We start from the raw sequence: 12,449 nt of genomic DNA, 5'->3' as shown, positions 1-12,449 counted from the left end.
ATCAGCTACAGTGGCTCACTCCCGGAGGGATGGGCGGTCAGTATAGTGAACCCAATTCATAAAAGGGGTTCTAAGTCTGACCCGAAAAACTTTAGACCAATTAGCCTAATAGATGTCGCTGCAAAGTTGAATGCCAAATACTTGCTGGGGAGACTGCTATCTTGGGCAGATGAAAATATGGTTAGTGCAGAAAAACAGGCAGGATTTATTAAGGGCAAGTCAACTGTGGACCATTGTTTCACACTGCTCCACCTAATTCAGAAATATTCTCATCATAGGAGAAAAGAATTATTTGTCACATTTGTGGATTTTTCAGCTGCCTTTGACCTCACTGATAGGGAGAGGCTTTGGCAGAAATTGGCTGTCACAAACATTGATCGACACCTATTCTGCCTTCTACAAATACTCCACACTAATACGCTCCTTAAGGTTAGGTGCCAATGGCCTCCTATCAGACACTGTGCCAACAAAGAGAGGAGTACGACAAGGTTGTCTTTTGGCCCCTTTTCTTTTTAATTTTTATATTAACATCATTGTTGATGAACTCTCGGGCCCTTCCTTTTTCCCCCCTTCAATTTTAGATTCTACTCTTTCGGTGTTGCTTTATGCTGATGACACAGCTTTGATATCTCTTACGCAAATTGGTATGAGGAGGCTCCTAAGAAGCCTCGGCTCCTTCTGTTCGAAGGAACTGCTAACAATAAATTATTCCAAGACTAAAGTTGTAGTGTTTGGTAGGAAAACTAAGTGCCATACCTGGAAAATAAATGAAAAACCTATACAGCAACAACGTATTTTTCGGTACTTGGGTCTCACTTTTGCCTCCTCCCTCTCATGGAAAGCTCATGTCGAATCAGCCAAATTGAAGACCTCCAACGCCATCCAACTGCTTATGCGCTTCTTTAAACTCAAAGGAGGCTCTCTGGTCCCGCCTGCATTGGAGGTGTTTCAAAGGAAAATTATACCTATGCTCCTCTATGGTGCAGAGATCTGGGGCCATGTTAATATGAAGCCGCTAGAGAAAATTCAAAACGCCTTCATCCGTATGGTGCTGGCAGCACCGAAGGGAACACCAGTTTCTTTTTTGAGGTCAGAGACAGGCCTTTATCCTTTAGAAGCCTTTGCCCATGCAGCCCTTGCCTCCTATTGGTTAAGACTAGTCTCTATGAATGACACCCGGTTGCCAAAAAAATGCTTCCTTGAACAGTCACAAAACCCTTTCCAAAATAATTGGTTAAATAAGACTAAATCCACCCTTGCCCTGTACAGGATCAGTCTAGAGTCCCTGCCTGCCCAAGTTCCCATACGAGCCAAACTGCTGCTGAAGGATAGAATATTTCTATATTCCAAAAGATGGGATATTCACGCCTCCACGCAGACGGCCTTCTCTCATTGGTTCCCCATGTTTAAAACCACCTTTATTAGGGAACCTTACTTTTCCTTTTTAGAGCCCCCTTTGCTGAGAAGAGCTTTCACTGCCATATGTTTCCAAACAATGACAACCGCCCTCCTTGAAGGGAGATATGGAAACATCCCAATCCACCAACGTTGCTGTATATGTAACTCAGGCGACGTGGAGGACATCGCCCACTATTTGTTGAGTTGTCCCTGACTAAGAATAGATCGATTTTAGAACAAGTTTGTGTTCTTTTAGCGGGCACGGACATTTTTTAACTCGACAAGTGGCAAATTTTGCCTTCGCTGCAGCGAAAATTAGAGCTAAGCATCAAAAGGTAGCAGAGTCTTCCGCAATGGCCCCCATTTCTGGTTAAATTGATATAAGCAGGCTTGACCGGGTTTTAGACCTGGCTCCATCTGCTGGTTCTACCCCTTTTAGATCTTATATGTGGACTTTTCACCCTTAAACAGGATTGTTTAACCTCCCCTTTACTGTAAGATAGTAAAATCTTAACCTGGCTGATCCATTTTATTGACGATTGATATATGTATATTTTATATTGGTGTTCGTTTTTTGTATCTGTAAGTTTTGTGTATGTCACTGCGACGGCCTTTGGCTTTGAGCAATAAAGTTCATCATCCCTTATATACCCAGCCGATCACAGCACTCTGCAGGTGAGGGCCTCCTGCATGTTGCGCTGTGTGTAATTTGTGTGCTTAATTTCATTTAAAGCAACACCACAGCAGCAGAGTAACAGATGTTGAAATGCGAGTGTGCCAGTGTGTCCGTGCGTTTGCCTAAGAAAGCAGGCTTTTACCCTGCATCAGCATCACTGAGACTTGAGACTTAGTAAAATAAGAAAAGCTACTTTATTTATAGAAATACATTGTAGATAGAAAAGCAAACCTAGTTCTAACTAACTAACTAAGTTGGATGTGTAACGCCCAGGTGTGGGAGTTAGCCCCATGCTTGGAGAGAGCAGAGACAAAGCAATGTCTCCTCTCTCCCAGACAGAGAAGCAAAGGAGGTAGAAAGGGCAGAAGGAGGAGGGGCAGCAAAGCTTCCCTAAAGCAGTCTAGTGACAGAAGGAAGTCAGTCAGAGCATCACAGGTAAAGGTAAACAAGCCTGTCCATCTGGAGGACCCTAGCTCTTATCTTCCTTCTGGAGCACAAATAAAAGAACAAAACAGGAGTTGTTCTTGCCCCACTTCCAACACTGCAGATACCATCTTATCAGGAGGTCCGTTCTGCACAACATAGGAAACGGGCCTTTAGTGTGGTGGCACCTACCCTGTGGAATTCCCTCCCCTTAAATATTCATTCATTCATTCATTCATTGGCGATCACTCGTGGCCGAGTAAGATTGTCTTCCAAGATAAGGTCTTTAACGGTGGGTCCGTGACTGTGGAGGCAAATTCTGGATCCACACAGCCTCCCACAGTGAGGACATATGTTTCCAGATGGAAGATGGTCATGATGAGGATTTGCTTGACATGCCTTCCGCTTAGCTTGTTTGTCCCTTTTGCCCTGTACTTGTGCTTCTTCAAAGTCCATAGCACCTTTGATAATGGCTGACCTCCAACTGGGACGCTCATGGGCCAAGGCTTCCCAGTTCTCGATGCTTATGTTACATTTTTTTAGATTAGCTTTGAGAACATCTTTAAACCTCTTTTGCTGTCCACCAATATTCCATTTTCGATCCTTAAGTTGGGAGTAAAGTAGCTGCTTTGGAAGACAGTGATCAGGCATTCGAACAATATGGCCAGTCCAGCGAAGTTGATGTTGGAGGATCATTGTTTCAACACTGGTGGTCTTTGCTTCTTCCAATATGCTAACATTAGTCCACCTATCTTCCCAAGTAATTTGCAGAATTTTCCAGAGGCAGCATTGGTGAAATCTTTCAAGAAGTTGGGAGTGGCGTTTATAGATGGTCCATGTTTCACAGGTCGGTAGTACGATGGCTTTGTAACTAAGCATTTTGGTCTCCTTGCGAATATCCTGATCCTTGAACACTCTACGCTTCATTTGGGAGAATGCGGCACTTGCAGAGCTCAGACGATGCTGAATTTCAGCGTCGATGTCAACTTTTACAGAGAGATGGCTGCCAAGATAAGAAAAGTGATCGACATTCTCCAGCGTCACACCATTAAGCTGGATTGATGGTGCTACAGAGGAATTGGTTCGCACTTGCTGATGAAGCACTTTGGGTTTTTTTATGTTAAGCGAGAGGCCCCTTAAATATTAGGCAGGCACCATCTCTGTTATCTTTTCAGCGCCTTTTGAAGACTTTCCTCTTTCAACAAGCCTTTCAAGTTGAGACCTATCCCAGTCTGCATCTGTGTTGGAATTGCTTTTAATATGTTTTTTTCAAAAACAATTTATTTTTTAACCCTTTTTAAAGATGTTTTTAAAGTTGTTTTGTTTTAATGTATTTTAAGGTCTGTTTTTGTGATGTTTTGATGTGTTTTTAGCACTTTTGTTTGCCGCCCTGGGCTCCTGCTGGGAGGAAGGGTGGGATATAAATCAAATGATAAATAAACAAAATAAATAAAAGTTTCTATTCAGCAAATAACAGATCTGAAAATATATGGCACATTTATTAAGAAAGTCAGAAAAGAAACTACCGTATATTCCGGCGTATAAGATGACTTTTTAACCCTGGAAAATCTTCTCCAAAGTCGGGGGTCGTCTTATACGCCGGGTGTCGTCTTATTAGGGTTGCCATATTGCCTGGATAGCCGGGTTTTACCCGGATTCTAAGCATGCCACCCGGCGCCCGGCTAGCCCCTTAGGTTGCCCGGATTCTCAGCTTTCATTTAAAAAAAAAAATTACGTTTCTAGGTGGTGCGGGTCTCGAGATATATATAAAAACGTCAGGCACCCCCCCCCCCCGGTTAAATCTTTTTTTAAACTACTGTATAGCACTTCGTAGCTTTAACCTCGCCCGTTCAGGATTTCAGCCAATCAGTGAAGTGTTTGTTTGGTGGCAGTGTCTGCAAAACCTCATTGCGAGGCCAGAAAATGGTGGTTTCCCCTCCTGTTTATCTGAAAATCTCATAAATTGGGTACGTATATACATTTCAGTTTTTCCCCCTGTTGTGTGTAGGAGTCAGATCCTGGGCAGTGTTTTGAAAACCTTCCCAATAGTTGCTTTTGGGGGTAAAAACAGTGCTAATCCCATATGTCTAGAGTAAATCCTATTGAATTCAGTAGGAATTACTTTTGAGTAGACATGATTATGAATGTGCTGAAAATCAATGGGACTTTGGAGTGAATGTAAAAAAGAATTGTGTTTGTGTTCTCTTTCTGCCCCCCCCCCCCAGTCCTATTTTAAAGCAAGTAGGCAGGGCTTACTTAGGTATTGCAGTTTTTATTCTGTAGGAAACTAATACTGATTTTTAAAAAACTAATACTGATTTTTCTGCAATGACCAATTGGTTTGACAATAAACTATTATATGGGCTGCATATCTGCAGTGTGTGCGTGCGTGTATGGAGTCTTTCCAACACCCCTGTGAGGTAGGGTTGGAAACCAAGGCAGCTCACAACAAGAAATAAAGCCATTTAAAATCCAATAACCATAAAAACAAGTATAAACAGTTGCAAAACAGTGTAAAGTGGCATGATTCAGAATTTTGGGTTGTGTGAATGAAGTTGCTTACCACTTGAGGTTGCATTTCTGTCCCTGTTTGAGTAAGCCCCATTGAATATGCTGGGACTTGCTTCTGAATAAATAAATTTAGGATTGCACTATAAATATCTTTACAGTTTGTGTAAATAATAAATATATTTGATAGTTATGCTTATATAAATATTTCTTCATTTATCATATTTTTGGTTTTTGGTTAGGAATCCTGACTGGTTGTGAGATGCTTAGTTTTTTGCCTTATAGGAATCTTGTTGTGGTTGGTATGGTATTACATTTAGAAAAGTGTTACTGCCTTCTGTATTTTTTTTTCCTATTTGCATTTCACTTATCTTTAACCTCACTCCGTTACAGCCATAGAAGCAACAGCAGCATATGCAAGATAATTAACTCCCATTAGTGATAAGAACAAGAATTTATAATTATTATTTCAATTAAAACAAGAGGCTTATCAATACTTTGAAGAGGACCAGATATTTATTTTCTTTCTGAGCCCAGGACTGGGTCTTTCATGATGCCCAGTGTGTGTGGGGGGGGGGAGCAGGAGAGTAGTCGATAAGACAGACATCCTGGCATTGATAATCGAATTAGCAAGGTATGTGTGGGGTTGTTGTACACTTCCAGGCTCAGTTTCATTTTGAGTATGGAGGTGGAACCTGTGTAGATGTGGTTATCAAAGGGAGAAGAAATTTTGAGTTAAGCAAAGCTCTGCTTTTATAAAACCTAAGAAACATACAGTACTTTGAATGTCTGAGTGCCTGCACCAGTGGAATACTGGAGGAACTTGTAAAACTTGCTGCAACAGTATTTAGAACTGAGCATGTGGTGTGAAAGACTCCTTTTCCTAACATTTTGGCTTGTTTTTCTCTGATTGTGTATTTTTATTGTTTTTACTATATTTGTAAGCTGTGCTGAGCTCTGTTTTTAACAGCAAAAGGGCAGGATATAAATTCTCTTAATCAATCAATAAATACTCCATAGTGTTGGAAACTAGAGTCTAGGCATTTAATGTTGCTTTTAAAAAAAAGATTTCTCACATCTTTCCCCAGTTTTTGGTGGTAATTCCTAGGCACAAAAACAAAACAACTGGACAATCCAAATATTAATATTTATAAGTTTATAAGTGACAGTTTTCCTGCTAGGTACCTGCATGTCATAAGCAGGGGTAGTCTTATACGGCGACTATATCCCAAACTCTATATTTTAACTGGAAAAGTTGGGGGTCGTCTTATACGCCCAGTTGTCTTATACGCCGGAATATACGGTAGTAAGAGTTTTCTGTTTCAAGTCACAAAACCAGCCCCTCAAATTCATAACTGGTTTATTTCTGTAACACGCCTGCCATCCAATACTATTACTACTACTACTAGTAACAAAAATGAAGTATTCAGTTTGTTGCTGTGTAGGTGTTATGATCTTCTGCAGATGCAAATGCTGGGAAAAGCCCTTCTTGATCGCAATGAGTCTAAAACAGCAGACTAGCTAGAGGAATTATGTCACTAAAGGATTAGGGTATGGGGTTTCACATAACTCAACTGTTAAGTAACTGTGTAAAATGATGGAGGTTCTTTTGTCAGAATGACTATAGTGCCAAAAGCTGTAGATGTGCTAATGCTGTTGGTACCAGCCACATTTGCATTTTCCAGTGAAAATTCTACAAAATAAATCTTTGTATTTACAGGCCCTTTGACTCAAGGGGAAGGTGGGGGGGAAGAATTGAACCACAATGGATAAACAAATATAGATCAGTAAAAAGAAGAAAAAGTTTTGCTAAGATGGAACAAACTCCTTTCTGACTCTCTCATCCAGATCAGTATTCATGAGCTTCTCAACTGGACATGATGAAAACTGAATGGGCTCTTCATTTCATGATTCTAAAACTATGAGATAATAGAAGTCCGTTTTTCATGGAGTTTTATTTCCTTGAATTCTGTTCCAACAGACCCCTTGTGGTCCTGCAAAATGGAAATGGACTGCCTTAAAGTTGATTCTGACCCTATGAATAGGGTTTTTATGGTAAGCGGTATTCAGAGGTGGTTTACCATTGCCTTCCTCTGAAGTTGAGAGGCAGTGACTGGTCCAAGGTCACCCTGGGAGCTTCATGGCTGTGTGGGGATTCGAACCCTGGTCTCCCGGGTTGTAGTCCAACACTCTAACCGCAAGCTCCCCTTTTTTCCTTTTCTTTCCTCATTCTGTCTTTGGCATATACTGAAATCACCACCAACTCAGTTGCCCATATTTCCCATATTCTTAAGTGGCTCACTCACGCATGTTCATCACTTGATGCAGCATCAAGAGGTGACTCACTTGTGCATAGATGAAATACTGTGGGCTGGATCCAGAGTTAATTGTGCAAGTGGGGCTGGCAACTGACACCCCCGGCCACAGCCCCCTTATCCCCTGGAAATTATCTACTGAAAGTTGAGGAACTTGGCTGTTTCAGGTAAGTTATGGTGTTGGGGAACTAAGAGGAAAAGATAATCAGATAAAGGCAACTTCCATGAGCAGAGCTCATGCCAGTCCCCATTATACCTACCGAGTTCTGGATCCTATCCAATAGATAAAATTCACCACATATCAACTCACACACAGTGATTTTCAATGAAGTCAAATTCACACATTCAACTGCACGTTAAATTATATGAGGACCAATCAAGCAATATATATGTATATATGAACTGGCCCTTTTGTAAACACTTGCAAAGCTTATCAGAAGAAAACTGAAGAATATCTCACAGTAACACCACCAGAATACACTGCTGGTTACCAAGTCATCATTTAGCTTGTCTTCATTGACATAAAACATTTAACAGCATATACTGCATTCCACTCTACCTCTGTTCGGATAAGTTAGTTCTCTAAAGAAGCTCGCAGCAGAATACAGCCATTTTCCAGTTCAGAATACATCTGACAGTCCTTCAAACAATCGCCAGCTCTGCCAACAAAAAAACACACACAAGAAAGTATACTTTTTTAAAAAATGAATAAAATGCAAACTATGTTAAAGCATGAACATAGACATTACTGTGTATCAAACAACATCTTGGCTAAAAAAAGTCTAACAAAGATCATGAAGCTCTGGCACGTAAGACGCCAAAATTAAAAACGAGTTATTTAAATCCTCAAATGAATACACAGCCATACACAGGTTCCGCAACTATAAGCTGGTTCAGACCATGATAAACCATGGTTGATTATGATGGAACAAGCCACAGCAAACATCTGGCTTGTGAACTCTGTTCCTCCCCTGTGCAGCCATGAGGAAGGAACAGTGCAAGCTTTCACTTTGTTGTAGTTGTCTTTAATTTAAACTCCAGTTTAGCTTTCCTTCCAAAGAGCAAACTGTAGTTAAAATGGTTAGTTGAAACAAGTCAGCTTTATAACCCATAGGTTGAAGATGAGTTGTTTCTAACAGGCCATAGTGCAAAATAAACCAAGTCTGTTGCATCCAGATGAAGCAAACTGTAGTTAATCAAAAACAGAAGCAAAATCTTCTGTCTCCTCCTTGTGGCCACAATGGAGGAGGGAAGGAGGACACAGGTCTAAGGCTCATTGCAGCCATCACAATAAACCATGTTTCACTTTGACTTCCAGATGGGCCCTTTATGTTCTCTGGCTACAGATAACATATTGCAGTGTAAAAATAGACTGTTTGTATCCAAGGGCAGCATACTTTTAACAGAGCTCACTAGAGGGAGAAAACATTTTAAAATGTCCTCTTCTCATCAGACCTTTGTTTCATATCTAGAAATTGGCATCTAGAAATCTAAATATACCAAAATCATTTCAAGAACAAGTTCCAATACTATGGTGGGGGAGAATCAGTACTATTGCCAAAATGATGATGGTGCATTAGCTGTGAAATGGCTATCCCACACTCAGAAGCATGAATGTAAGTTATATTGCCTCAACAGTTTCGTTTCATCTCATTTTGAAGGCTCATCAGAATGCTTTATCAATTCAGGATAGATGTAACTTGGGCTACATGGCTATTCTCAACCCCCATGCCTTCCACTGTACAACCCACACAGCACAGCTATTTTGACTCAGTCACACCCTCTGTATATTAACAAGAATTAGATACTGAAACTGATTACCCAATTTCAAAATTAAGAACGTAAAAAAGCCTGCTGGATCAGGCCAGCAGCCCAACTAATCAAGCAACCTGTTCTCACAGTGGCCAACCAGATGTCTATGGGAAAATATTGGTCTGACATCCTATACCATAAATTCAGCTTTCTGTTGCAAACATACACAGTAAAATAAAGACATGTATTTTTGTCATGATTAATTTGTTGAGAGAGCCTTTTCAGCTGCGGCCCCCAAGGTTTGGAATACCGCTCTGCTCCCTCCCTGATGGGTTTCCCGAAGACTTCTGAAAACCATCTTGTTCCGGAGAGCCTTTGGGAGGGACTGAAGGTAGAGCCTGAAACTGATTTTACACCTTCTATTTTAATTTTACCTCTTTAGTCCCTTCAGTACCACTCCCATATATATGTTTGTTTGTTTGTGTGTGTGTGTGTTGTATTTTATGTATTTTAATCGCATTTTATGTATTTCAAAATATTTTAATGTTTTGTGATCTTTATTGTGTACAATTTTATTATGTATGTGTTCGTTTTTATTGTAAACTGCCCTGAGTGCCCTATTATAAGGTAGAAGAGTGGGATAGAAATATTTTAAATAAAATAAAATCAATAAATAAATCTGACATATAAATAATCCTTTCCCAACCTTTGGGTCCATAGAGGTTGCTGGACTACAACTCCCATCAGCCCCAGCCAGCATGGCCAATTGTCAGGAATTATAGGAACTGTACTCCACCAACATCTGGGGACTCAAAGGTTGGGAACGGCTGATCCAAATCAACAAACCATGCAAGGGTTATCTGTAGTCTTTAACATACAAATTACTTTAGGAGATTAATCTTAAAGTAGCCCTCAGTGTTGTCATTAAAAACACATCAATATCTTTTTTTATGCTGCTTTGAGAGTCTCTTGGACCTACAGTGTATATTCATAATCAAAAATGCAAACCAACAAATTGGAAGGAGTTGGGGTGATTTCTGGATATTAGGAATCGCCAGAGATTGGATGTTGTTACTGTTATCACCAAAAAATGGGGCCCTGCAGCAGAACATTGCAGTCAGTGTATTCTGGGAGGGGTGTTACTTGAGCCTGTGGCTGAGGGCACCTGCGCCACAGGTGACAATAAACGGCATGCAAATGAGTAAGCACTCAGCACAGAAGCCTAGGATTTCTACCCAGCATCCTGTCCCTCTGGCTAGAAATACAGTGGGCTGTTGGAGGACAGCCAGAGTTCCCTGTCCCTCCTCTGCCTGCTCCCACCAGACTAACGAACATTTTTACAGGCTAGTAACATTTGTGAGCTTATTTACAAGGCCGTAATAAAAATGTCAGATGATGTATTGCTTACTAGCTTATGATTACAAGAATAGCAAATACCCCATATCCACATTTGAAGTACAGTGACTGCACACAGCAGTGTACACACACTATGCACTTCAACCATTTGAGATTATCCTTTACACACATAGTTCATACCATCAACATATGATTTCTCGATAAGCAATACGTTAGGAAATGGAATTAAACTGCCCATCTCTTTCTTTCTTCTGTTCAATTCAATTCAATTCAGTTCAATTCTATCCAGTGTATACTCAGAAGTCAGTCCCATTGAGTTCAATGGGGCTTACTCCCAGGTAATTGGGATTACAGCCTAAATGTTCTGATGACACATACTGTGGATCCTCTAATATTTCACATCAAAGAAGCTACATTTGTTGACAGACAGACATCGTTCCTGCTTACTGAGACATCATGATGGGAGGGAAGAGCTCTGTCAATGGATTCAGCTGGAACAATAGTTGCTTGTCTTACTACAAGGGCCCTCCCACAAAACCAATATATTACATGACACCAAGACTGTTGCATAGACAGTATAATGACAACTAAAATCACTTTAGCCACTACAATCAAAACACAACTAAGCTATATTTTTAAAAAAACAGAAGGAATAGTAGATAAAAGGGAAAATGCATTGTTATTATCTAACTACTTCTTATCTAAATGATGTACTCAAACAAGAAATTCTAGCACAGTGGCAGAAATTGCAACCACTTGTCAGACAGCTGTCTGGACAAGCAACATGCCACAACATGACTACAACTAAGAGAAAGATCTCATTGGTACATACACATCCATTCAAAAGGGCATTATGCCACAAACACACTAAGAGATTTGTGACTAAGATTCTAAAGAAATTCATTGAATATGGTGCCTAAGGCCCTTTCAAATTTCTTTAAGCAAGCAAACATTTGAGTAACTAAGTAACAAAGGCATCTAACTTTGACAAACAAAGTTATCTGAACACCTATCCCAAGAATGGCTACAATTTTCAGATCTTAAAGCAAGAACCAACAACATTGGGAAAACAGAAAACTATTATTAAATTTCTATGCATAAGTATAAATTATTTAGACTGGTATAAAGAACCAGGCACTAAGAATTTTTTCCAGCCACATTCATTTTAATATTTTATGTTATTTATTTCTGTTAAGAAGTTCTGCTATATTAATTGCTTATTCCTAGAATTTAGAAAGAGATGCTAAGGGTGTTTTTTTTTTTTAACTTTATAAGTTATCACTTATAATTTTGTTACATGCTATAAGATCCATTTGTACTTACGTTTCAGCTACAAAAAGCATCTACTCAGCAGCCAATACAGTTCCAGAAAACATTTCCTAACATGCCAGTAGGACCTTTCTTATTTTTTTTCTTATAAATGATGAATCTGCCAAAATCCAGTGGTGGCCATATATTCAAGAATATTTGGAAATAAATTCAGAGCACTTTACTGATCTAGTGCCTGAGTTTTTGCAGCATACTATTGTACTTCATGTTCTTGTCTACAATTAGGAAAGCTACCAACTTGCCCAAGTAAAACTGAGAATCCCAGGAGCTTCAACAACATTTCATGTTTCATCCTGACCACAAGCCATACACAATCATATCCTGATCTACATAAACCAATTATGCTATACTAAGTAGATTCTTTCCCATCTATAAAGTGTGACATTTCTGATTCTACTAGCAACATACAAGATGGCAGATAATAACATGATACTAGAAAGAGAATGGACAGCCAGTGTGGTGTAGTGGTTAAGGTGTTGGACTACGACCTGGGAGACCAGGGTTTGAATCCCCACATAGCCACAAAGCTCACTGGGTGACCTTGGGCCAGTCACTGTCTCTCAGCCTCAGAGGAAGGCAATGGTAAACCATCTCTGAATACCGCTTAGCATGAAAACCCTATTCTCACGGCTGCCATAAGTCGGAATCGACTTGAAGGCAGTCCATTTCAGAAAGAGAATGAGCCAAGTAAA

General features: G+C 40.1%; 1 protein-coding gene across 8 annotated transcripts in view; it reads right to left on the bottom strand.

Moving 5' to 3' along the window:
- The window catches only part of HYCC2 (hyccin PI4KA lipid kinase complex subunit 2), a 69,505-nt gene that overhangs the window by 31,045 nt on the left and 26,011 nt on the right, over nt 1-12,449 (bottom strand). For 6 of the 8 annotated variants that reach the window (XM_061608009.1, XM_061608008.1, XM_061608016.1 and 3 more), the window contains exon 2: nt 7,880-7,979. The exons of 1 other annotated variant lie outside the window; for it this stretch is intronic. The gene's annotated coding sequence lies outside the window, so the exon portion shown is untranslated. Of the gene's footprint in view, nt 1-756; nt 910-7,879; nt 7,980-12,449 lie in introns of those variants that run through there. One more of the 8 variants, XM_061608015.1, reaches the window with a different exon arrangement.

This window comes from Rhineura floridana, chromosome 2 (assembly GCF_030035675.1).
Source record: "Rhineura floridana isolate rRhiFlo1 chromosome 2, rRhiFlo1.hap2, whole genome shotgun sequence".
NCBI lineage: Eukaryota > Metazoa > Chordata > Lepidosauria > Squamata > Rhineuridae > Rhineura > Rhineura floridana.
The sequence above is the reverse complement of the archived record's forward strand: the minus strand, read 5'-3'. Positions and strand labels throughout refer to the sequence as shown.